This window comes from Gossypium hirsutum, chromosome D04 (assembly GCF_007990345.1).
Source record: "Gossypium hirsutum isolate 1008001.06 chromosome D04, Gossypium_hirsutum_v2.1, whole genome shotgun sequence".
NCBI lineage: Eukaryota > Viridiplantae > Streptophyta > Magnoliopsida > Malvales > Malvaceae > Gossypium > Gossypium hirsutum.
The window spans coordinates 50,493,983-50,502,435 of record NC_053440.1 but is presented as its reverse complement, the minus strand read 5'-3'; positions in this window follow the sequence as shown (position 1 = coordinate 50,502,435).

The window sequence follows — 8,453 nt, the reverse complement described above, 5'->3', positions numbered from 1 at the left end:
GGAATTTGAAAAAAGAGTTGTAAATGGTAAGTAGTAACTAGCTGGAAGTTTTAGGAATTGAAAGTTAAAAAAACTAAAGACAATAAATAAATTTGTGAAAAGTTGAAAATAAAGGTGAAATGGATGGTTGGCTATTGGAACTAATAAATTGAAGGAAAACAAACTAAGAAATAACAAAGGCTACGTGAGAAAGGAGAGAATTGAAAGACAAAAGCTAAATATTTTTTGATTGATGAATTAATGAACAATACAAGCTCTATTTATACTAGGGGATTTACTAAATTATGAGCCAACTAGTCATAGGAAATTAAGGAAAAATATCCCATAATAAAATAAATCACAAAATAATCTCCCCCACTAAGTCAACAAAATTTTCAGCTAATTAATATTGGAAAAATTCTACTTTGGCCCTCCTTCTTTGCTTCTTTCTTCAATTTGGCCCAATTGTTTTCTTTTTCTTCTATTTAGCCCCAAATTGTATTCCTGTACAAAATTCAATAAATATGGAAAAATTAGTGGTGCATTCTCATAAATTAACCAAATTAATTACATAAAATATGTAACTTTAGCATTTAATCAACTTCCCTTCCCTTCCTTTCTCACCTCACTCAATGTTTGTTTCCTTGGTCATCATTTAACTTTTGTTTCTTGTCATTGTATAATTTATAATCTTGATTTCATTGGACAAAAGGCCTTCACTCGCTGTTTATTGTTGTGTTTGATTAAAAAACAATGGCTTAGATAAGGAAGCAGGCGAGTTGTGTTAATGTTGGAAAATTCTTCTACAAGGATAATAAAGATAGAATTTTGTTTTTCTCTCAAATGGAAATGTATAGGATTAATCAGTTGGACTTTAACTATTTTGGTCTTACGAGTTCCTATATATATACTGATCTTTATTTTTCTGGTTTCATACGATGTTGATGACTTTTTAGAATGTACTTGTTGTTGTCCTGCTTTTGGTTTTGAAATTTTCTTTCACAGATTCTGGATGAAAACTAGAGATTTAAGCTTATTAAATGCCAAGTTATGTGTATCTTTCCATAAACTGCCTGCTTTGGCACTGCCTTGCAAGTCCTTTACCCTTTCTTGTATAGAACTATCAATACAAGATTAGAAGTTAGAAACAAAGCTTGCTCTGGTTTAACATTATACTCAGGTTACTTTGTTTTCAAGTGTTTATATACCTAGTACTGGAAATTTCTGGCTTGTTTGCTTATGATATTAAAGAATTACCCTAGGGAGAAATAATAAGCAAGTACGTGATCTATGTTACTTAAGTCACGCAAAAAATGTTAAAGTAATGGGTAAATCCGTCATTTTGATATTTGACCTCTATTTTAATGCTCTAAATATAATATTAATTATCTTTTAATACAAATTAATAATTATTAAAAAATTATTTATAGAATTGAAATTTGATTCCAACTAATTAATATGATAATACAAAGGTTGACTTCTGTATCCAATTGTATCTACAACTGAGATTTTAATTGGAAGAGCCAAATTGGTACAAAATGTAAACATTAAAGGCTAAATTTGATATTATGTCTATCTTCAATGTTTAGCCAGAAAGATACAATTAAAAATATTAATTAGAAGAATTTCACATTAATAAAAAAAAGGTAATGAAATAATACCACCATTAAAATAAATTAAAATTTAATATAATATTTTTTTACAATTTAAATACTTAATTTTAAAAATTCTTTTGACATAAAATTTAAAATAATTAAGTCCAAAAATTTTGAAGTAAAAAAATCTAATTAAATCATATGTACTTTCAAAAGGGAAAGTGTAATAAAAATATTAAATAGAAGAATAAAATATTAAATAAAATAACATTTTTACTACTGCCACTGTACATCATGTTATTTACAAATAACTTAAAAAAAGAAGAGGGAAGTGGTTGCAATATTTATTGAAGAATAGAATAACGATATGAATGATGAATAAGTATAGGTCCGGTGTCCATTTTCAACATTACATATGTACATTATATTATGACCAATCATTGGTTTATTCTCAAGTTGAATCATATCTAATTTTAGTTGTGTCACTAAATTGGTACAAAGAATGTGGCTTAATTTCTCAAAAAATTATTAATGCAATTATAATTAGCTTAATATGTATGTATGCACTTTAGTCATGGTAACTTTAGTCATATATGTGATATTATGAAAATCTTGCATCTTTTTTATAGTGATCAAATATTTGTGTGGCATTATTTTGTGTAGATGGAACATAATCAAGATCAAAATGCAATTGTCGGAGTCGTGGCTTCAGTTTTAGCTTTTGGGGCTCTTTGGATTAAAAAATTAAAAACTAGGAAGGAAATTGCTTCTCACCCTCGTGTGGATCGAGATTATGAAAGAGAAAATTATATTAATAGTATTTTATATAGTGGTGACCAGCATTGTATTGATGTGATAAGGATGAGACCGATTGCCTTTTTTAATTTGTGTGATATTCTTAGTACGAATAATTTGTTACAATCAACTAAATCTATGAATATTAGGGAGCAAGTAGTTATATTTTTACATATACTTGGTCATAATGTAAGGTTTCGAGTGATTGGATCTAGATATTATAGATCAATTGAGACAATTCACCGTTACTTTAGGGTTGTATTGAGAGCTATTTTGAAATTGTATAAACTAGTTACTAGATTACCTGATGAGTCAACTCCTAGTGAAATTAGAAACAATCCAAGGTTTTATCCTTATTTTAAAGATTGTATTGGAGCATTAGATAGAACTCGTGTTCGTGCATCTGTTCCGCTTAGTATTCAAGGAAGACTTCATAGTTGTAAAGGGGGGACGACGTAAAATGTATTGGCTACCATTACATTTGAGTTGAAATTTTCCTAAGTTCTAGCTGGTTGGGAAGGTAGTGCACATGATTCTCGTATTTTAAGTGATGCACTTTCACGCCCAAGAGGATTAAGAATTCTGGAAGGTAATGATTATCATTAAATACCAAATAGTTCTAGTAAGCTCATAATTTATTAGTATTAATTATGTTTTGTAAAATTTTAGGTAAATATTATCTTGCTGATGCTGGATATGGCATCCGAAATGGATATACTACCCCATATCATGGTGTCCGATATCATTTAAAAGAGTTTAATGCTCAAGGGCCTGAAAATGCAAAGGAAATCTTTAATCTTCGTCATTCATCATTATGAATCACTATTGAATGTGCTTTGGGGATTTTGAAGAAACGATTTCGTGTATTAGATGCTGAACCATTTTGGAATTTTCAAACTCAAGTAGATATAGTTTTGGCTTGTTGTATCATTCATAATCATATAATGGGAGTTGATCCTAGTGATTTACTTAATCAAGGATTGTGCGAGGAGTCTGAGTCTGATTTGATAATACTAACTCTTACGGAGCGAGAAGAAAGAGAAGAAGCAAGAGAATGGTCTGCTAAGAGAGACGAAATTGCACAAACTACGTGGACTAATTATATGGTTAGAAATATTAGGTATGTTTAGGGCTTAGGTTATTGTTTCTATGTTATGTATGTTTTAGTATTAAAATTGTTTTTTTTTGTTAATGTTGGTTGGATAATGATTGAAATTTTAGTTTGTTGGATTTTGAAATTATTATGTCTTGAATTTGTTAGATATTGAATTTATTATGTTTTAAGCTTATTGGATATTGAAGTGATTGACAATGACAATTATTAATTTAGAAAGGGTAAGGGCAACAAAGAAGGGACCTCCAAGCAATTCAGGTGGACAAAATCGATGGAACATCTTTTTCTTGAAATTCTAGCAAATGAGGCCTAGAGAGGAAATAATCTTTCTAATACTTTCAAAGCAGTTTCTATTAATCGAGTTGCCAAAGCTATTTCTGAAAGATTTCAAGTTCAATGTGATGCGAAGCATGAGGAAAATCATTTGGGGATTGTAAAAAACCAATGGCGGATTATATGCACAATTTGGGGTGAAAGTGGTTTTGGATGGGATGATAACATGAAAATGATCACATGTGACAGGGCGACATATGATACAACAGTGATGGCAATATATGTATATATATGTTAAGTATATTTCAATTGTTTTTTACTTGTTATTCTAATTGTGTATGATATCCAATAGGCACAGAAGAAGTATGAACAATTTTTGAATAAAAGCATTGATCATTAGGATGAAATGGCTTTGGTTGTTGGCAAAGATATGGCAACAGGGAGTTTTGCCAGAACATTTGCTGACATAGATTTGGATGATGGTAACCAAGATTCAGTGCCTATAGACTGCGACAATGAAGAGACTGAAGAGGTAAGAACAATAGTATCTTCATCTGGCACATCCAAACGTGAAAGAAAAAATGTTCAAGAAAGTATCGTTGATGAACAAATTAAATTTGTGGGTGAACAACTTGGCAAAATTGCTAATGCTTTGGAACAATTTACTGCGGATAAGACACCACATCTTTACGAAGAAGTGATGTTGATGGAGGAAGAAGGATTTGATGATGACTTCCTGTGTTCTATGTTTGATTATCTAGTGAGTTATGATCCGAAGCCAAAGCTTTTTTAGTTAAAAGTAAGAAGCATAAAAAAATTTGGCTTCAAAAATTTTCTCAATGTTGAAAATATTGATACTTTTAATGTGGTGTAATATTAGTTATGCACTTGGACAATGTTGTTGTTTTTATGTGGTGTACTACTAATTATGCATTTGGATAATACTATTAATTTCTAGTATTAATTGTGGTTTGGAAGCTAATTTATAATTATTCAATCCTTGTTTTTTTATTTTTTTATAACACAATTACAAATAATTTATTTGACTTTGGTTGTTTTCAATTTATAACGGTTAATATTCTAGCTTAATAATTGAGTATTATTATATATTTAATTTGATTTATTTATAAATAAATCATTGCAATATATGTAAAAACATTTTAAAATATAAATTTATTAATATATGTAAAAACAGCTTTTCCGAAAAATATTTTAAGGAAATCTGCCAAACAACAGAAAATATTTTACACAGATTCATCTAAATACTAGAAAAGTAAATCATTTTCAGAAAAATAAATCATTTTCTAGAAAACATTTTACTAGTAAACAAACAGAGCCTAAAGTTTTTAGTTTGGATTAAATTGTGGACTCTTCCTGTTTTTTTTTTTTGTTGGCCTGATATGTTGTTTTAGGAATTTTTTTTGTTTGTTTGTTTTTGTTTAAAGTTTTTTTAATAAAAACAGTTGAGCATTTTTATTCAGAAAAAGAAAAAGAAATAGACACAAAACATTTTCCTCTTTATTTATCGTGCCCATTTTCACTACAGATGTTTCAAAGAAGAGCCTGATTGGTAAGTGAAAAAAATACCTATTATTCTTTCCCTTTCTGTGAGTTTGACAAAGGGATTAAATAAGTTATAGGCTCATACATGAGAGATTGGTGTAGGTCATGGCCGACCAAATGAACTTGCTAAATAAAAGTGGATCATATCTGACACAATATTTGAATGCTTAAAGAAGAAACATAGACTTCTGTTCAAGAGAAATAAAAAGCCATAAACTTTAAGGTAATATAAAAATATATTTGACGTACTAATTAGGAGGTAAAATTATCTTTCTACAAACTTTAAAGACTTGGAAGATTTGGCATCTTCTTTTTCAAAATTGAGTGTGATTTGGGGCATTTATATTTCATAGGAGGTGAGAGGATCTTTTCTCCCCGTTTACCAAACAACATCTTTCCCACCTTTTCAAACACTAGCACCTTAATCAATTGAGGATATGGTGCAATATTAAAAGATTATTGATGTCAATCAAAGATGCCTTGGGATTGTACATAAATTTACTTTGAGATTTCTATAAATAAAATCATAATGGGAGTTTTTCAATTGGATGGGCGGTGGGATTTCTTCATATTTTTGGCATTTCATATACACAAAGGGGGAGGAGTGTCTAATCTTTAATGCCTTCTTATCTTAATTGTGATCACCAACAAAAAATCATCATATTTGAGGATAGGTTTGGATTGATTTGATTCTTCGGAATTGGTGGAGGTGGAAATGAATCTTTGCATCTCTATTATTTCAAACCTTCATGTTATGATCCAAGGAAGCATACACAAGATTTCGTCCTTTTCAACTTTTTCTCTTAGAACAAAACCTAAAGTAATCTTCCGTTAAATGTTTTACTTCTTGGATTATTTTGGTAATTAATTTTTAATCCATGCTATGTTTATTATTTTTATGTTATTTATATAAAAAAAATTCACCAATATGAAAGCTTTTATAAAATTATACTAATTATAAGTTTAAAATGGAATAAGTATCTTATAAATTATAGTCAAAAATAAAAAATTAACATTCTCAATATGCTTTTGATATTTTACCGTGTATCAATAATTACCCTTTATTTAAATGTTTTTGTTTATACATTTCATTATAATTGTATGTTTTAAATTGTGAAACTACTTCAACTTGAAAACATAATTTATTCTGAACTTTTGGTTTTTCGTTTTTTTAATACACGAAAGAAATTAAAACTCATAATTAAATTAGGTGAGATCACCCTCTTTCATAAATGTCAATGCTGTCAAAACATCGACTATTCTATTATTCTCTCTGAAGACATGCGTAACCCGTACCATTCAAGATATACTCAACTGACTTTATTTGAATCAACTGAACAGGAATAGTATTATCCATCTCAAGCTCCAGCTATTTAAGATCAAGATTTCAAGTAGCTTGCTGTCTCTATAAAGTACCCAAAGCTCGGCATCTAAGACAAAGCAACAGCCAATATTCCTCGAAAACCCAACAACCCAAACCTTATACTGGTCCCGAATTAGACCACCCGCAGAAACATACTCAACCTCACTACTAACCGCATCATCAATTTTTATCTTATGCCACCCCTCCTTGAGGGGACTTACCTAATTAATCTGCAAACTTTAGCTTGCTCAGATCTCAAAACACTTCCCACTGCATGATTAGAATGTAAGTAAACATCTTTCATTCTATAGCTCTTCATCAAAACACTATCCTCATCGAAGAAATTTGGATTAAAGACAAAATTGTTCCTTCAAATCAAATCTGCTTAAAAGTTTAAGCCCTTCGAACTCCAACTTAATTTGATTTTTCGAACTAGAGATTCACCACATAATTCAATTTTTTATTAATAAAATCAAATTTTAATTTTCAAACGTATGTATGATATCAATAAAATAAATAAATATTTTTAAAATTGTATGTGATATGACCTAAATCAGGCTTACATAGCCGGGCTTATTTAGAATCAGGTTCTGAAGTAGGCCCAACAAATATCAATTCGGGTTGCTCTAATGTATTAGCAGCACCTTTGTTTTTTCTGGCAAACAGCGTCTATAGTTGATGTTTCAAACTGAATAAATATTTATCCAAAACTTAACTTTGAAAGAAATAATTTTTTTAGAGTTATTTATTTGGATGATAATTCTATACATCGTCGGAATACAAAAGCTATATATAGGTTTTGAATGTTTTTATTTGTGTTTTTTGTTTTTTTTAATACATTATAAGAATATATGGTAACATCTTAAAAAGAGGCTAAATTTTTGTTGACCTAATTTTAGGGTGTTTTGTTCTGGTCACTCAAAACGAAAATTTTGTAATTTTGTTACTCAATTTTTAAATAGCTTTAATTTTAGTCACACAAGACTATACACGTTATATCATGTTTACATTTCATTTTCATCACTCACTTCTAATTCTCTTTCATTTTGTCACCTACAAAATATCCTTTTTAAATATTGATCGGGGAAAAAGAAACATTAAGAATTAAATTAAAAAATGATAGAAACTAAAATAATACATTAAAATTTTGATAAATTGCACTTCTTTATCACATTGCTGAAAGTTTTAATTTTTTTTAATATTAAAATTTTAAATTTCAAAACATCAAAATCAATTAAATAAATTATTAAAAAAATTTATCCCTTGATAGTATTAATTGATTTTTTACTATAATATTGAATTAATTAATTTAATTTGCTTATAAAATTTAAAATTTTATTTTATATTTCCAAATTAAAATCAACTCTATTAGAATTAAGTGACTCGAATCCTTATTTAAATAAAAGATAGTGGTAAAATAAAATAAAAGTAAAATCCCTATAAAATTGTACTTCTTTTATTTTATTTTAGAATAAGGTTTTTTAAACCTTATTAAACTCCATCTATTTGATATTGATTAGAATAAGGTGTTTCAATCTTACTACACTCCTATTAGAATATGGTTTTACAAGCCTATAAATAGACATAGTCTACTCCTCTTGTATTTATTCGAATTCGACATAGTGAATTTTATTTTCGTCTGCCCGTGGTTTTTTTCCCAAAAGGGTTTCCACGTAAAAATTTGTGTGTTCTTTATTTTTATTTATCTTTTCTTTGTGATATATTATCATTACCGACATTCTATCTTTTACAAATTAGTACCTGAGCATCC